This window comes from Uranotaenia lowii, chromosome 1, assembly GCF_029784155.1.
Source record: "Uranotaenia lowii strain MFRU-FL chromosome 1, ASM2978415v1, whole genome shotgun sequence".
NCBI classification, from domain to species: Eukaryota; Metazoa; Arthropoda; class Insecta; order Diptera; family Culicidae; genus Uranotaenia; species Uranotaenia lowii.
This window is the reverse complement of record NC_073691.1, coordinates 149694306-149712252: the sequence shown is the minus strand read 5'-3', so window position 1 is coordinate 149712252 and position 17947 is coordinate 149694306. Positions and strand designations below refer to the sequence as shown.

General features: G+C 36.5%; 1 protein-coding gene across 1 annotated transcript in view; it reads left to right on the top strand.

Annotated features, from left to right (window-relative positions):
- The first annotated feature begins 320 nt into the window (after nucleotides 1-320).
- Nucleotides 321-17947, top strand: part of LOC129740476 (probable serine/threonine-protein kinase DDB_G0282963) — a 491691-nt gene continuing 474064 nt past the window's right edge. Inside the window, exon 1 of the mRNA XM_055732163.1 lies at nucleotides 321-1084. The gene's annotated coding sequence lies outside the window, so the exon portion shown is untranslated. The remainder of the gene's footprint in view (nucleotides 1085-17947) is intronic.

The window sequence follows — 17947 nt, the reverse complement described above, 5'->3', positions numbered from 1 at the left end:
AGATTCCAACCTATGGCGTGTTCTTGGGTAAGCGCGAGTCGATCGTTTTTTTTTTGCGTCGCGCTGCTCCTCTTGTTCATCTTCTAGCCAGGAGGTGGCGTCTTCCGTTTTCGACTCGTATTTCGCAAGATCTATCGCATGGTTCCTCTGCTGTTGAGTCGTTCGTTGGTTGATGCGGTGAGGAAGCGTGGCGGCGACGTTCTCGCAGAATATCAGCCAGCCAGAAGAGGTTTCGGATGTTCGGGAACAGAGTCAGTCGCTTCTCTTTGAAAGGTATATAAGTACCTGGTGTAATCAGCGCTTAGCCAATACTTTGTAACTGTCAGCGTCGCGGTTGGGAAGGTTCTCGTGTGTCCTTCCTGGAGTGTAGCCTGGAATATCCTACACACATATTTGGGTCCTCGAAAGACTCTCTCGCACGTTCGCTCGCTAGAGATCCCAGCGATCCTGCTGGTCCCGTTTCAGATCCCGTTTTCGGTTAGGTTAGGGTCTCGACACCCACGGAAGCAACTGCCAGTTGCTGGTGGAATTTCTCGGCAGCAACAGGTGTCTCCCCAGAAAAAGGGACTTCAGGAATCAGTGCTCCTGCGCCATCAATTGCCTTCTACTCTTAGGTGCTTTTCGTGACTTGTGTGTGATATACGGTTTATTGTGGGTAACGAAGTTCCAGTGAAAAGTGAACGGTTGCGGAAAAACGAGCTGTCCCCCCGAAGAGGAGAAATTGAGCAGCAAAGCAGAGGTCAGGAAAATTAGTGGGCACCCTTTCTAGGGTCTCATCGTACTTTCCCGGCTGCAGTGTCGCCGCCAGTTTTTGTCAATTGGAAGATTCCCACAAGGATGAAGACAACTTTTCGCGCAGTGAATTCTTTTTAACCGTTCCTGTTTGTGCCGGATTATTTTTGCCGACTGGAGAATTCCACTGTCGTAATTCATAGTTGGATTTGTCTCTATGAAAGTGGAGGAAAGTGTGTTCAACTCGATAACAAACGAGAAGTGACCTTGGAGATAAGTGGAAAAAGTTTTTATGAATGGTTTTTCGATTGCCGGGATTTGATTGACAGCAAGGAGGCTGTAAAGCATACAGGTAAGCATTTGTTTAAATTATCGTGAAGAAGATCGGATTTCTAAAGGTTTTAATAAAAAGTATTTTATTATATATTTAATAAATATAAAGCCGTTTTGGCTTAAAAGCATTTGGGTTCAATTTATATCGAGTTTCAGACAATTTCAAAAATATTCATCCACGTTCAACTAAATTTATGAGATTGAAAAACTTGCACAAAGTTGATTTTTTAACTTTAAAAATAATGTAAAATAGATTTTGTATTCCTTATGAAAAATTTTTAATCCGCAATTTCTTTGAAAAAAAAAGACGCTTTTTGGGTTATTGGGCAAAAGTACACTAGAGAATTAAAACAAATTTAATTTTTTTTCATTCATTATATTTCCAAGTTATATTGGTGGTCTCAAACATGTTAGATTCGATGATTTTTTTTTTCAAGTCAAGGAGAAAGTTTTTATTTTTAATTTTAATTTTAGTTTTAATTTTGAAGAATCAGTTTTCAACTATTTAACATCCAAGAATTTTACTATTCAGATTTTCAGTTATTTAATAAATTTCGACAATTAATATTTCATTCCGATAATCTACATCATGGTAAAATATAAGAAAGCTGTTTAAAAAAATCCCGGTATATATCGCTTTTTCACATTTCAAGAACAAGATTCAAAATTTAAAAAACTAACTCTTTTTTTTATTGAAAACCATAAATTATTTCTATTTCTCAAAAGGTAATACACCATATTGAGATAAAAATACAACTCAAATTTAACAAACGAATTCAAACATTGATTTAACAATTTAATCGACATCCCAAGGATTCATAAACTAACATGCATATTAAACGACTGAGATTAAGTAAGAATGAGCTCTGAGTTTTTTGGTATCGAATTCTTTCAGTATTAGTAGAATGTTTTAAAAATTTGGAACCTTCCAAATATTAGTCGATTTTTGTAGAATATTGAAATTTTTTTGAATTTTATGCATTAAAATAAGCAGTGCTGATGTAATATTAAATTTTTAAATGATTCGTTGAACAACTTATTTTGATTGAAATTGGTGTCCTTAGTTAAAAACTGATGAGGGCAACATTTTATTTAATTATTTGCTTGTACTTAAATGAAGCTTAAACTTTGGCCTTGAGATTCTAGTTTGCCATTTACTACGATGAAAAAATAAATTGGCACTGTGAACAATTTTAGAATTGAAGTTTAAATATCTTATAAAATATTCAGATTTTAGTAAAATCTTAGAACCATACCGACATACTCAGATTCAAGTTCAAAAATTTACCTTACATCGGCATCAGAATAGCATATTATAAATCTGACCTTCTAGAATAAGCTTGCCAGATTGGCCGGTTTTATATGGACTTGCCCGAATATTAGCACAAAATTTGGAAAATTTCAGGATTAATTCATTTCATTTACATAACCAGGCGAAAAACTCAAATTGTGGTCTTTTTTTTTTTGAGTCCAAAAACCAATGTATTTTACTATTTTTTTCCAAAGTACTGTGAAACGGGGTAACATTGATTACCAGGGTAATTTTGATCAACATGAATTTTTTCCGTATAATTATCAATAACTAAGTCTAATGATAAAATATCTCAATTTTTTTCTCTATATTTAAAAACTTTTATAATAAGTTCCAAATTGGGAATAACTTGGTTTTTTTTATTAAAAATTCAAATGTAAGTAAAAATGTAATTTCAAAATCTTGAAATATGTAATTTTTCGAAAGTCCTCAAACAAACATCCTTCCTAATAAAAATCAAAGCGTTTAGAAACTCGTTAAATGCGTCGAAATAGAGACTGATCAATGTAACCTCAAAGCATCAAATTTTAAACAGAGACAAAATCTATTTTTAAACCAAATTCAACGTTGTCTAAAAAAATTCTGTAACCATTTTTTAAGGTCACAGGAGTCCAGTACTGGTTTTAAAAACAAGAAATATGCTACATTTCCCTTAAAAGAAAAAATAATCGAAAAATATTGAACAAAGTGATCAATCTTACTTCGGATTAAGTTAATCAAGAACGGAAAAAGAGTCAAAAACATGATTTCAGATCTGCTGATATGTTTCGATAACAATTTTTTTTAAGTGTTCTTCTTATTGATTTCTGTTGAGCAATTCATGGGTGTTGACCATATTTGCCCGGGCATCTCCCGGATATTGGTTTTGAATATCCTGAAATCAAATGCCCGGATTTTTCCAGATTTTTTAATAGAACAGTCTTGATTTGCCAAGCCCGGAGACATGCGGGAAAAATTTTGGCAACTTGATTCTAGAATAAAAAAGCTACTATTAAAATGGAATTGAACTCAAGTTTTCGAGAGATCCTGAACTCTAACCTTATTAGAATGCACAATAGCTTCGAACATTGAAACGGCGAAAAATATTATTTAAAAATCATAGCAAATATATAAGAATTGATGATTATGGAAAAAGTATAATGAGATGATTTTTTTTTTTTCATTTTAGTCATCAATCTTAAATTTTTAAAATCCAAATACTGAAATGGCTATAACATATGTTTCATTGTTTTAAAGAAAATAAAATCAAATAAATGAATAAGTCCCTAAAATTCGTCAGATCATCCTATTCGAGATTATTTATCCAAACGTAAATCGAGTTCAATCTGTTGATTTTAATATTTCTCGTGCGAGCTTTCATTACGTCTCATGAAAAAAAAACAACTAAATTCTTATTTACAGATAACTGCTAAGAAAGTTATTAACGCAACTTTAAAATTTGCATTTAACATAAAGAATATTTTGTCCAGACTACAAATATTCCAAACGGAAAAAAGTTGTCAGTTTTTGATTTTTTTTTTTGGATAAAAACTACTGTTTGTTTACATTTTGTTTCAATCGACATAATAAAGCTCACGTGAGATTGGTTTTATTAATTTTTGCTATAACTATCAGAAGCTTTTATCTTGAAATTTTCTAATTGCAAAACACTCCATTGATATCAAAAATCAGTTAAAGATAGCATTTGCAGTTTAAGAAATTTATAGATTGAAATATATTTCAATAATAATAATAAAAAACATCAGGTTGTATTTGGTAATTCGATTATTCATAACTCAAATTTAATTCAAATGGATCTGCTTTCTGAAGGCATTTAAAGTTAAAACCTTCGGAGCCAAAAAGATATGCATAAAGTGCATAAAAACTAGTTTAGAGAAAACACGCCTTTAAGTTCTTGTGTTATTCTTTTCCATATTTTTTTCGGAAATTTGTACGTAATTTTTGAACACAAAATCATATGAATAAAATTCTAAAAAACATTAGAAAAAATCACCAGATACATATTTCAATAAAGAGAATCGATTACCATTTTTAACATTTAATCGAATATTTTTCACTAATACCTACCCTTTTGACTCTGAGGGCATCAAGTCATATTACTTGATCTGAAAATTTAGTGTCAAGTCTGACTGCGTTATCTGAACTTTATCCTTAATTTGTTTTTTTTGAGTTCAAGCTCTAGAATCATGATCTGAAATCCGATTTTAAAATAGGATTCTGAGTTCTGTTAGTTTATATTCGCTGGATTTCAAATTAACTTGGATTCGCGTATTGAATTACAAATTTTGAGAAGAATTTGACATCTGAATTTAAAATCTTAAATTTTAATTTTTAATCGCTTTTCCGGACTTTATGGAACTGTTATCTTTCTAGAAGTCAACCAATTTACTTGAAAATGAAAAAAAAATTGTAGCTATTGGTCGTGAATTGGATTTCCTTCAACATGAATATAATTTAGTCATTAATAAACTTAAGTTGTTTGTGTTTTGATCGATTGCTTTTGTGATATAAATTCACGCTAGAATTGGCCATTTTTAACTATAATAAATACCACTTCAATTTCCTATTCACTCTGTGGAAAAAGAATATTGGTAGTGATCAAATGAGTTGTAGAGAAAATAAATTCCAACAATTTGACGTTCATAGCTTCTCGATTGAATAACAATGAACACAGTTATGCCTCTTTAAAGTTGTGACGTGAATTTACTCGGTTATAACAGAACAGGGTAGTGAACTGTATTCACGTCACAAAATTTCAATTATTCTGAACAATTCAAAGCCATCAAAATTTAATGTACACTTTTTAAAGTGATATTTTGTTATTCCGACTTGTACAATCGTAAATTGTCAGTATATTTTCCTAACTGTTTCCTTTTTTTGACTGGCACTTTAATAGCAACAAATTGAGGAATCATACGTTTAAATGACTGTTTCTCACAGTCTTTATTTGAAGATTCACAAAAAAAAAAAAAAATTCCAATAATTTTGTTATTCATTTGAAAATAAAAACTCAACATTATTTTGCTCGATTTTAAAAAACCCGACCAACTGGAGGGTCAAAATAGCTTCCAGAGCATATTTCCCTTAAGATGTTTTTGAAAGAATCGAATTTGTGACGTGAGTTCAAGCATTGTAACTTTGCTGAATTTCAACTGATTTCTATAAAATATTGTATTTCAGAATTCACTTTTCAAATCATTTTTCAAATTGCTATACATTGTCAAAGTTTTCTCGTAAAATTAAAATGTTTCTTTTTATGTTACGTGAATTCACACAACAATCCCATGGATATAAAAAAATCTTTTTCCTACTAAATGGAGCAGAATTTTTTTTTGGCTTCAAAACGTTTGGAAAAAAAAATTAATGCATATATTTTAATTGATTTTTTTGTAAAAGTTGTCAAAAAATTACACTTTTCTAAAAATTTTTTTTTATTTCTTTTCGTTGGTTTTGTGTGATTTGAATTATCAGAATAAGGTATTGACAAGTTTGAGATTTTTTGATACGCTAACGGATAATAATCACTTGTGAGCGGTACAAGCGCGTGTAATGTTTCTGATGCCTTTTCGTTTTCTCGATTCCAAATTCAATATTTTGGATGTTTGTTACGAAAAATGCAAGTTTAAAAACATGTGGATTTGAGTTCCAGAATGCAACACCTTGTGAATTATAAATTCCTCCATTTTAAGAAATAATCAATCAAAATTTTGCAACTATTTCTGTCCTGCACTAAAGAACGATTCGGAGGTTTTGATGTTTATGTTATGAAACATTTTTCTTGGAAGTTGTAAGGTCTCGCGTTCTTCAAGAAACTTGATCATTGATTAAGAATCTTCACTTGAAATATTTTACAAACTTCGTACAGTTCTGCCTTAAAACTGTATTATTTAAATGAATTTAATTTTTTTTCTAGATTTTTGTAGAGTAGATTCTGGGTTTTAGCAAAATTTGCCCGGATATTGCCCGGATTTTTGGTCGCCAATTTTGAAATTAAATGCCCGGATTTTGCCAGATTTTTATATGAAATTGCCCGGTAGGTGCTGAAAAAGTTCTGGCCACCTTAATTTATCTTACAGTTGCATTCAGCGCCCCTCGAAAGAGTGAAAATCACCTCTTAGATTCTAGAAACCCCGGAAAATTGTGAATTGTGTTGCCATGTGCTTTTTAAACGTTTGTTTCATTTGAAATCATTGAGCTCAAATTTTTATTTTCCGTATTTGACATTAGTATTTCGAATAATTCGTCTTATGTGGAACTCTTGTGCTTTATGGATGGGTGTCACTTTTTTTTTGCGATCTTTTGTGACTCCATTTTCTAAATATCGGAAATTGAACATTTAAACAGTCTCTCAAGAAATAAGTAAACTACCTATTGTATTTTTATTTAGAAAAATTTTAATACATGCAAAAGAAAACATATCAGATGATGAGTAGTAAATATGAAGAAGTGAATACCCAAGCAACCAAAAGCCACATAGAAACTTTAATGAATGCTTTGAAAGTTAAGTATTGGTTGAGTGTTTCAAGAGTTCCTTTTACGGGATTAAAGTCTTAAAAAGTGCGCAAATGTACTCAATTCAGGATTTCACTGTCACAAAGAATAAAAGAAAGAATACAAAACGGGGCCCCATATATACGGGGCAAGCGCAAATTTTGGAATTTTTTCACAAAAGCACCGTTACTTTTTACCAACATTTTTTTAATTTTTACTTCCAACGGGAATTTGTTGAGAACTATTTTAGTGATGCAACGAACGATAATTGATAATTTTTGAACATATACATATTTTTCTAGGACATGTGAAAGTTGAACTATGGTGAAAACCGTTTGCACTTGCCCCGGTGTACCTTATAGGAAATTTTAAAAGCTTGTTCTTGAAGAACTTCAACAATTTCTTGAATATTCTTTATGTGCTGAATATAGTTCTCTTCGGCTTAATTATATTACTTTAAAGTATAAATTAGAAGCTATTTTCAGGGCAGTTATAAACAAAGTTCTTAAATAACTTTAAAAAAACTTAAATTTTACACGTTTATTTTTAAACTTAAATATAAAAGTGGAAAAGAATTGAAAAATAAGGGTGATATGAAAGCGAAGTTCAAATGATCGAAAGATTTTTCAAATTGCTTAAATTTTGGGTAATTGTTTTTTGTAGAAACGTTCATTTAGATCTTTGAAATTTTACCTTAAGAACCTAAGAATGACATCCAAAATATACATTACCCATCTGAAATTTTTTTGTGAACTACTTCAGTTGTTTAAATATCGGCTTTCAGCAATTTTCGACTCATGTGAAGCAAAATTTTCCCTTCAAGAAAATACACTCAAATGTGTACTTTAAAAATCAATTACCCTCAGCATGATGTATAATTTTCGTTTGAATTTCAATTTATTCCCTAAAGACTAATTATTGTTATCACGTCAGACGTTTTTTCTCTCATTTTTCTTAAATAAAAATATCAAATTTCTCCCATCATTCTGTGCTTTACCAAACCGCGACGTTCGTCCTGCTTGAGGGCGAAAAAAAAATCCCACTTCATTTATGAAAAATTATGTTTTGAACAATTACGTTCACTGTCAGGGGCAGTGAAAGATTCAATCGGCGAAACCAGTTCATCGGCACAAAATAGGGAGACAAACAACTGGGTGTCACCTAAATAGCAATCAATCTCTCTCCTCGATAGGAAGGGACAGGGGTGGGCATTGAGATTTCGAAACGTCGCAACGCTCGAACTTTGATGGGATCTCATCATCGGTGATGGCGATAATGGGTGTCCCCATAAAAAATTAATTCCAAAGTATGCAAATTTGGTCCCGGAAAGTTTATTCGGCTTACGGTGAATCACTTTTTTTGCGGGAGCTCGCTTATACTGGACGGGAAAGAGTCTGAATTTCTTCCGTTTTTTTGTTATTTCTTGTGCCTGTTTTGCTTAATTTTTTTTTTGGCGGAGATCTCATTCTGAGATATGGCGTGAATGTCTTGATCGATGACCTAGATCCCTTGGTAGTTGGCTGATGACGAACATGTACGAGCGTTAACTAAATTATATTTTAATGAATTCGATTTACTTTGGATCGAACACATTGCTTTTTATGGTATGTCGTAGTTTGTCAACAGGTTTGAAGCTGGGGAATAAGTGATGTTTCTGTTCTGGATATTAAATCAAGCAATAATGCGAAGAGGTAATGTAAAAAACAGGAATAATAGTCGATTTTATAATATGGATATTGCGTGTATGTTTGTATGTGTTTGGAGGTGGTCGTAGAATATTTTTGATGCTTGAATTTTTGATGCTTGAATTCAAAATCAGAAACTGAAAAGTCATGGCAAACATTTTCAACGATTTATGTTTACCTTTGATGGGTTTTGCGAGGCGTCGTGAGCAATTATAGCCAGAGGATATGATCGCTAGAAAAATGGAACATTTGGGTGCCTTTTTTCATCCAAGCCTTTTTTTAGTAAAAGTCTTTAGCAAATGATGTTTCTGGATATTTTTTTTTTAAATTGACTTATCTCTAAAAGTATTTACCCGATTTAAGGTCTAATCACTCAAACTCTTATACCGTTAATAAATCAGCTGAACCCTATAAAAATTATTATTATTTTGAGAAAAAGCCAAATTCATTAAAATGTCTCAAACTGCGAAAAGCACTGAATTTTAATCGAAAGACGTCTTAAAAAACATGGAACTACACGGAAGAGGGCACTTGATTTCGATTTTTTTGCTGGAGATACTTGTTTATTTATTTTATTTTTGTTGAAAACGCAGGTTTCAGTGGTCGAATAGTGTTATATTTATAAAGGTTTTTTAGTCAAGTTTTTAAACAACTACCCATAACATTAGCGATAGCTATTTGTCACTTTCCACTTCTCATATTTCCTAACCGGGAAAGTACTCATTTCTGAATGAGTACTTTGATATTCTTACCCAGAATATCTGGCAACACTATTGTGTTACCACGAACCCAATTTGAGTAGTCTCGCTTAACCGTGTGATGATGTAAACATTCGTACCGTGTTTATCACCATCACCCGTCATCGGCAATCATTGATCTATTGTTCTCGATTGCGTATTGGACATGGCAAGAGGAACCAAAACAAACAATGTTTTGGTTCTGAAACCGTAAGTTTCAACACCTCCCCCGAATTGGAAAATTGAGAATGCTGAACAGTTTAGCGTGCCTCACCCTCGGTAACGCCTTCGTATCTGGCAACTAACCGTCTCCCAAAACATCTCCTCCAAAGCCACAGAAATATCGTTCTGTAAGCCTGGATGAGCTCCACATCATGAGAGTAACACTATCTATAAGAAGCTTTGTTCAACCTTTGATCCGGGCTAATCCTCCATCTGGAGCACCAAGCAGTCCTCGTTGCAAATCCCGAGAGTCTTCCTCCCGGCGGTTGGAAATAAAACCATGCTGTTAACCGCAGCACGGCTCGTGTCGGCATCGAGAATAACCCTCTCGTTACCCAACTTCCTGGCCTCGAACTCCAGTGGCACCTGCTGGCTGATCTGGAGCATCTCGAGGCCTCTGCGCTGACGATCCTCTGCGCTGGTGGTTCTCTGCGATTGGATCAGCCCAAAATTTCTGACCACAGCACACAACCAAAGCACGAGAGTTACCCTCTCAGCTATCAGCACCGCCTAACTAATCCAGAGTGGACCTGTCCACCTCTGCGCAGCCCGGTTGCAGATCTTGAGACTCCTCCTGGCCGTCGGACTTGAGCTCACGCTTGCAAACCGCAGCCTGCCTCGTGACGGCATCGAGAGTAACCCTCTCGGTTCACGAACTTCCCCTGACTCGACCTCTAGGGGAACATTCTTGCTGGCCTGGGATATCTCGCTGGCTGGTTTTGGCGCTGGCGGTCCTCCATCAGCTGGTTGGCCCTCTGTGGTAATCCTTTGGCTCTTCTCTGGGCTGGTTTGTCCCTCTGCGCTGGCTGCTGCAGAACTCGCTAACCGCGAGTCAAATATACTTGAGAGTAACCCTTTCACTAACTCGTTTTCCAATTTTACAGACGTATCTGGGACCATACCGTGTTGAAAACGCAGGCTTCAATGGTGGAATAGAGTTAATCTTTATTCGTTTTGTTCGTCAAGTCCTTAAATAACTACTTATAACATAATCGATTGTTGTTTACATTACTACACAGATTGTTTATTGTTTATTGTTTATAAAAAAGACCATCTGACGTAAGTGTCTTAATAGTTTACTTAAATCTAGGTCTATCTAAACTTACATTTTGAGTTTTCTAATTAGCTGTTTCTTAACTGGTCACTTATGTTAGATTCGATCAAGCGTTTAAATGTTGCAGTTGAGATATTGAAGTCAAAGAGAGCATAATTGCGTAAGAAGCTAATTTTTGCGGAACGTAAAGGGTCGTTGCTGCCATAGTGTGTATTTCTCGATTCCAGTGAGAGTCAGTCACGGTTTCGCAGAGCTCATTCTGGGGCATAAATATTACAGCGGGAGAGTATCCAAGAACAGTCGATTTCGTTTCTGAGAATATCGCTACAAATAGTGATTGACCAATGGAATGGCGATCCGACAGCGTGTGAAGGCCAAGCAAAGCGCAACGTTGTGTATAAGGTGGCAGGTTTCGAGGATTATCCCACGGTAGATCACGCAGAGCATAACGAACAAATTTCCGTTGAACCGCTTCAAAACGCGCTACCCATGTAGCTTCAAATGGCCACCACACAAGATTTGTAGATTCTAGTATTGAACGGACCAGGCAGCAATATAGAGCTCGTAGACAAACAGGATCTGTAAATTCTTTACTCAGACGTATTACAAATCCCAGCATTCGGTTAGCCTTTTGAAGTGTAGCACAGTAGTGACGCTTAAATGTTATATGACTATCCAAAACAACGCCAAGGTCCTTTATTTGATCAACACGATGTAGAAATTCGCCCTGGATATTGTAGTCGTATAAAAATGGAAGTTTCTTGCGTCCAAATGTTATGATACAGCACTTTGAGACGCTTAAGGCCAGTAGGTTAACAGCACACCAATTTACAACCGTATCGAGGAATCGCTGTAATATCTGACAATCTGCAAAGCTGTTAACGACCAAAAAAAATTTCAAATCGTCCGCATACATGAGTACTCCGCATCCAACAAGCAGCATGTTAATATCGTTACAGAACAGGGTGAACAATGAAGGACCCAAATTACTTCCTTGTGGTACCTCTGAAGTCGGAATGAAATCTGGAGATTCAGAAGATCCAATTTTTACAGCAAGACGACGATTAGTTAGGTAGCTTCTGATCCAGGCGCATAATCTCTCAGATAATCCTAGGCGTTTTAACTTCAAAAGTAAAATTAAGTGATTCACTGAGTCAAATGCCGCAGTGATGTCCGTGTAAATTGCGTCGACTTGTTTGCCACAATCCATACTGGATATGCAGAATGATGTAAACACAGCTAGGTTTGACGTAACCGAGCGTTTCGGGAAAAAACCGTGTTGATTGTCCGAAATCCAGTTCCGGCAGGCTGAAAACATAACATCGTTGACAATTCTCTCTAAGACCTTCGAGCAGGCAGCTAACGATGTGACACCTCGATAATTGCGCACCTCTTGCCTATCACCTTTTTTAAAGATTGGGTGCATGAAGGATCTTTTCCAGGGGGCAGGAAACTGATGTTGTTGTAAGGACTTATTGAAAATACAAGTAAGGGGCTTTACAAGTAAAGTGCAACACTTTTTTAACACACACGCAGGAATTCCATCCTGTCCAGCTGAGGTAGAGTACTTCAAATTTTTTATAGCCTCGAAAACCATTTCCTCGGTAACAACAAAAACGTCGAGATTTAAAACATCGGTGGGCAATCGTGTGACAGCTGCCCTAATTTGATCTCCAGTTGGCGATTGAATTGAAAATACACTGAAGAAATGCTTTGCAAAAAGAGCACATTTGTCAGCAGGTGATTTAACAATTCTGTCATCTAAACGTACCTCCGCAGGTAGACCGGATTCCTTCCGTTTGTTATTCACGAAATTCAAAAACTTTTTCGGGTTCCGACGAAGCTCACTTTGTGTAAGATTTACATAGCGGCGATAGCATAATCGGTTGTAGATTCGATATTGTCTGGTTAAGTTTCATTTTAATGAATGGGCATCTAGAATTACTAAATGCTCGTAGAAATTTCGAGCGCAGCTGTTTTAATCGTTTTAAACGAGAATTGGTCCAAGGAGGTCTGAGTGGAGGGCGAGCCATGGGTACAGATTTGTCGAACACATCGTCCATAATTGCGCAGAATGAATTCACGGCTATATCCACACTAGTACATCTTTGAAGATTTGTCCAGTCTACTTCAGATAGAACTAGGTTCATCAGATCGAAATCAGCCCTACGGAAGTCACGTGCAGATGGGTCGAAATCCTCTACAAAAGCGACCGGATTCGGGAATGAAGTGATGAACTCAAGCGGAGGATGATATACGTCAATTGGTACAACGGCATCACTTGCTTCAATAACTGGGCTGTTCAAGATTGATTCGTCCGTGAAAACCAAATCCAACGTCCGATTTTGAAGATTTTGTGCACCATTCCGTTGATAAAGGCCGTTCAATACAGTGCCGTCCAAAAAAGTAGCCCTAGCCATACTAAGTACTGATGCAGAATCGACCACCAATTTGTTGCTATGACTAGGAACCCACAATAACTGTGGTTGATTGAAATCGCCAAGGAAAATAATACCGCATGATGACTCTTTCAATCTAGCTTCTGATGAAGTCTCAACATGCAAATTTAACACAGAGCTATCCTGACTTCTTTCAGGTGGGATATACGACAAACCGACTAAAAATGAACTTTGTTTATAGGACACTTTTGCCCATAAATTTTCTATACTACTGCTATTACAAAAAGTGACTATGGACGAGCTAAACTTACTTGACACGGCTATAAGCACTCCCCCGCCCCGACTACGTCAGCTATTAGAGCCATTTCTATCGCAACGAAACACGGTGTAATCCGGACAGAAAAGTTGACTGGATGGTACTGTTGCGTCAAGCCAGGTTTCGGTGAAAGCTTGATGTGATATCATCACTTATTGATGTTCTCAATTATGTGTGGAATTCTGCCCAGACAAGAAGAAGTCGTATATTATTTTACAGATTATATCGCATGAATGTTATTTATACTCATTTTCGTATATTTGCACCTACAATAGTACTTTTCTCCGGAAAAATTCGGACTCGCTACATCTTCCGCTGTTGGTGATTTTACACGTTTCGATGGGTGCTTCGCAACACTACTGTCGCCCGCGCGCCATTCTCTTCGTCCATCATCCTCCTACACTCCTCGTCGTTCCAGTTCTTCCGTCGTGTTCGTTTCACAGGCCCGATGACGTTCTCCGCAACGCTGTTGATAGCTGTCTTGATGGAATCCCAACAGTCCTCGAGAGCGGCTTCGTCAAGCTCGCCGTCTATAGGTGGTGCTGCTTCGAGTGATTGCGTGTAGTCTGCTGTAGGCAGCTTCGATCTGATTCCTGCGATTTTTAATCGAGGCGGGCGTTGGTTTCATATATTGTTCACTACGGAGAGTTTTGGGCGCCTCTTCACCATCACCAGGTAGTGGTCTGTCTCGATTTTGGCTCCTCGACTGGATCTGAAATCAATGATGTCCGAGAAGTGCCGGCTGCCTATCAAAACGTGGTCGATCTGTGATTGCTTTTGATACGGCGATCTCCAGACGTACTTGTGCGGGAGTGTGGAACCTTCCAATTGTCGGTTTGAATTCCTCCTCCTGGCCGACCTGGGTGTTAAAATCCCAAGCTACTCGTAGAATTCGTCTTTGTCGTCACCGGTACTTCAGAGGTGAGAGCTGTGCACGTTGATGATGCTGATGATGAGGAACCAGCCCTTTATTCTTAACCGGCAAATTCGTGGGTTGATCGGCCACCACCCGATCACCCGCTATTGCATCTTTCTCATCACTTTAAAAGCTGTTCCAAGCTCGTGTGTGTTGCCGCTGCTGTGGTAGAGGCATGACCATCATGGTGCGTTCGTACCGTGGAGCCCTTCCAGCATACCTCCTGCAGCGCTACAATGTCGAATTTACAGCTTTTCAATTCGTTGGAGAGCACGTGAGAACTGCCCATGAAATTTCGAGATCGGCAGTTCCATTTTTTAAGTTTCCAATCTCTGATCCCTTTTCGTCGCATGCAAGGCCGGATTAACGGGGGGGCAAAAGGGGCAATTGCCCCGGGCCCCCCGGTACAGGGGGGCCCCCCGAGGGGAAAAAAAAGTTTAAACATTACTTTAATCATACTACTTCAATTTCTTCAAATTTATTAGAAGAATTCAGGAGTAGGAATTCGGAATGAAAACTTGAAATAAAACAACTAAAGAGGCCCCAGTGAAATAATATCTTGAATAGTTTTTTTCTTACATAAGAGGGGGCCCCCTAGAGTAAGTAGAGTTTGCGGGCTGAAAATATCAAAATATTGATATTGAAATTCAAAATTTTCATCCTAAAATCTGACCAAAAATAATGTAAACTGAATTCTAAAAAAAAATCGACATCAATTAAGAAGAATATGAGGCAAACATCTCAAACTTTCATTTTTTTTCCATCGAAACATGTCGGTCAGGATATTCTGTACAGAAAAGTCAAAATAAAGACTTACAATCATCTTGCACAATACAATTGTTTATTATAACCTTAACTTTCTAAGAATCGGTTACTGTAAATACTAAAATAGCAGCTAATTTCGTCAAAACTGGCTCACAGTGCTAAGAGAGAACAGAGAAGCTTTATGATATTCATTTCAGAATTTTACTCGGGCAGCATCCGGGTTAATATCGGGTATTATTGTAACTTTTCACTTTTCAATCATTACTTTTAAAATTTACGTTGGTTTTGTTAATTCTAAACCCTTTTCCCTATCTATTTTTGAAAATAAAATCTCAAAAAAATAACTGTAGTTGCTTAAATTGCACCAATCGACAGTACAATCCCAATTTCAGTCTTAGACTTGAAATTCGTATTGAAACATTTTCAACTGATATGACAAAAGTAAATATCCTGAATTCAGCATATCATTTTCCAAATAATCATTCTAAAATTATAACAAAAACGATCTCATAGTTGAGTTGCTAATATCATTGAGTAACTCTCTTAACATGAATATTTCTATGTTTTTAATCTTACCTTTTTCCAAATTCAATTCATTGAGATTTTCAAACCTTATGTTCTTTCTTCACTTTCAGTTTCAGTTTCATGGTTTTTCTTAATTTTTAGAACTCGGGATCTTTGTTTAAGGTACTAAACTCATTCTGTGTTTAATCTCTATTCTGATTTTTTTTTCAATCGATTATTTTTGCACTTATACTCCTTTGGCTTTGAGTGCATCGAATGAGACTTTTGTCACAATCAGAATAACAATTTGATTACAATTTTTTTTTATCTGATGAGAATCATATTCATAAATTGGGATGGAAAGGAATTTTTTTTTTTGGGTTTCAAAGATATAAAATTGAAATTCATATTTGATGCAATTCCTGCTTTGGCTCTGATTGTAACTAAGAATCTCAGTTTTTTATTTCATTCATATTTTGTTCCTCAAACTTGATTTGAATTTATGATTTAGATTTGAGACATGAAATGTGATTCTGAATATAACCTGATTTTTAGTTTTAGATTCTTAAACTCTTATATCTGTATCTCTATGGAATGTGAAATTAATCATGTTGTTAGTTTTGTATTCTATGTTTCAACTTTTCATGATATTTCCCAATTGTCATTTGGTAAATATCTTTCGATAAAGCACAAACCAGACGATCAATGATGAAATGAAAATCATTCAAAATATCTATCTGGCCATTTTTTCTAAATCAGAGAAGTTAAGTTGGTGATAAGGATATTCAAAAAAATAAAAATTAAATTTTGCATTTTGCAGCTCAAATCAAAGCTTTCGTTTTTGAGAAATTTCAAAACTTTTCCGCAATGTTTGCTCGTGATTAATTAACAATTTTTATTTGAAGATACCAGAAATTATCTCCTCATCTCCAGTTCTTTTATACGGTTAAAATGTTACATATTCTCTGGGATAGCATTTGAAAAAAATGGAATCATAGGGCCCCCCCGAGGAAAATTGCCCCGGGTCCCCCGATGGCTTAATCCGGCCCTGGTCGCATGGGTCTTTGCCGATTTGCATCCGAAATTTGTTGTTCATTGTTCGTTGCTTGTGTTTTTTGTAGTCATCTTCACTATCTCGCTAGAGGACCGTCATGATGTTGCTGTTTTGGGTCCCGCCCGAACACTACAGGACGTTGTTGCAGTTCGCACGCCGCCCCTGACATGAAGAACAGACGCGTACGAAGCCCACTCTCTTGGGTCTGTATGCGACCAAAACATCCACCGGAGTTGGGTACCCGACCTCCGTTAAGGTTGATCGCACCCTATCTTGCACCATGGGGAGGTAGAAAATCGGAGTTTTAAAACAAGAGGTGATATGGCCGCTACCCGAAGATTGTGTGTATGGGGTCTCGAGTTGCATATTGTTCAAGTGGGAAGGTTGGGGGATTTCACAGCATGGTATTTTGACAGGGCTGACGCTTACAGCTGTGGGCTCATATCTGGATTGGTGACGGCTTTACTTGGGATCCTTCCTGGTAGCGTACGTCCACGTGGTGTTGATGAGGATGACACCCTAACTTTCCAGATGACTTTTGGAAAGGGTCGGCAGAATCCAAGCAGGAGCTAGGCCCTGAACGGCAACTCAGGTCCGAATGGGTCCACCCGGGGGCGGCAAGAAATGGCCGGATGTGTCGGGTGGTAAAAAGTCACTCTTTATCAAGAATAGAGTCCCGCGAAACTACTAGACTACTATTACTTTTCGGCTTCACCTTCCTTATATCCAGTGTTGCCTGTTTGCGCTTTTTTATTGAGCAACTGTCTAATGTAATGAGCAACTGTCTAATGTCAAATATCAAAAAAAAACCTATGAAGCATAGAAGGAAAAGGGGAAAAAGGAGCTGGCAACCTTGTTGGCCTTACACGCGTTTTTCTCGTGTCCCGTTTAATCGGCATTTAACGATGAAATCCTAGTGCTTTTCCCTGTTATTTCATATTGTGCTGTGCAGTTCATTATTCTTCGTTGAGAAAGTGTTAATTTCCATGTGAAAAATACCGCTGGTGTTGAAAATTTAATTAAAAAAAAAAATCAAATTCTGATTTTTCCATTCATTATTTTCTCCCGGTTAACGACGCGAGTGATGTTGTCTCTTTTTTCCTCTTGATGATTATATCACGCTGTTGTGTTCCCGAAAACGAAAATCATCAGCAGCTTCGGTCAATCGTTGTGTTATGTGTTGCGTCTCGCTCATACGAAGCACCAACACCTGTCTGAAAGGTCCAAATAGTGTATGGAGAATGGATTGGACAAAACTTTTCCTGCATCGAGAATCAAAAGCTACAAGTTCACCCCGCAGCTAAGTATTTTAACATATTTTTCGTACGATTTTGCTCCAATAACAGCTGTTTTGTAGTTAAAAAGATACATCTGAATTTTTCGGCATGGGAAAGTGAAACATAATATACCTTGCCAGCTCTTTACTC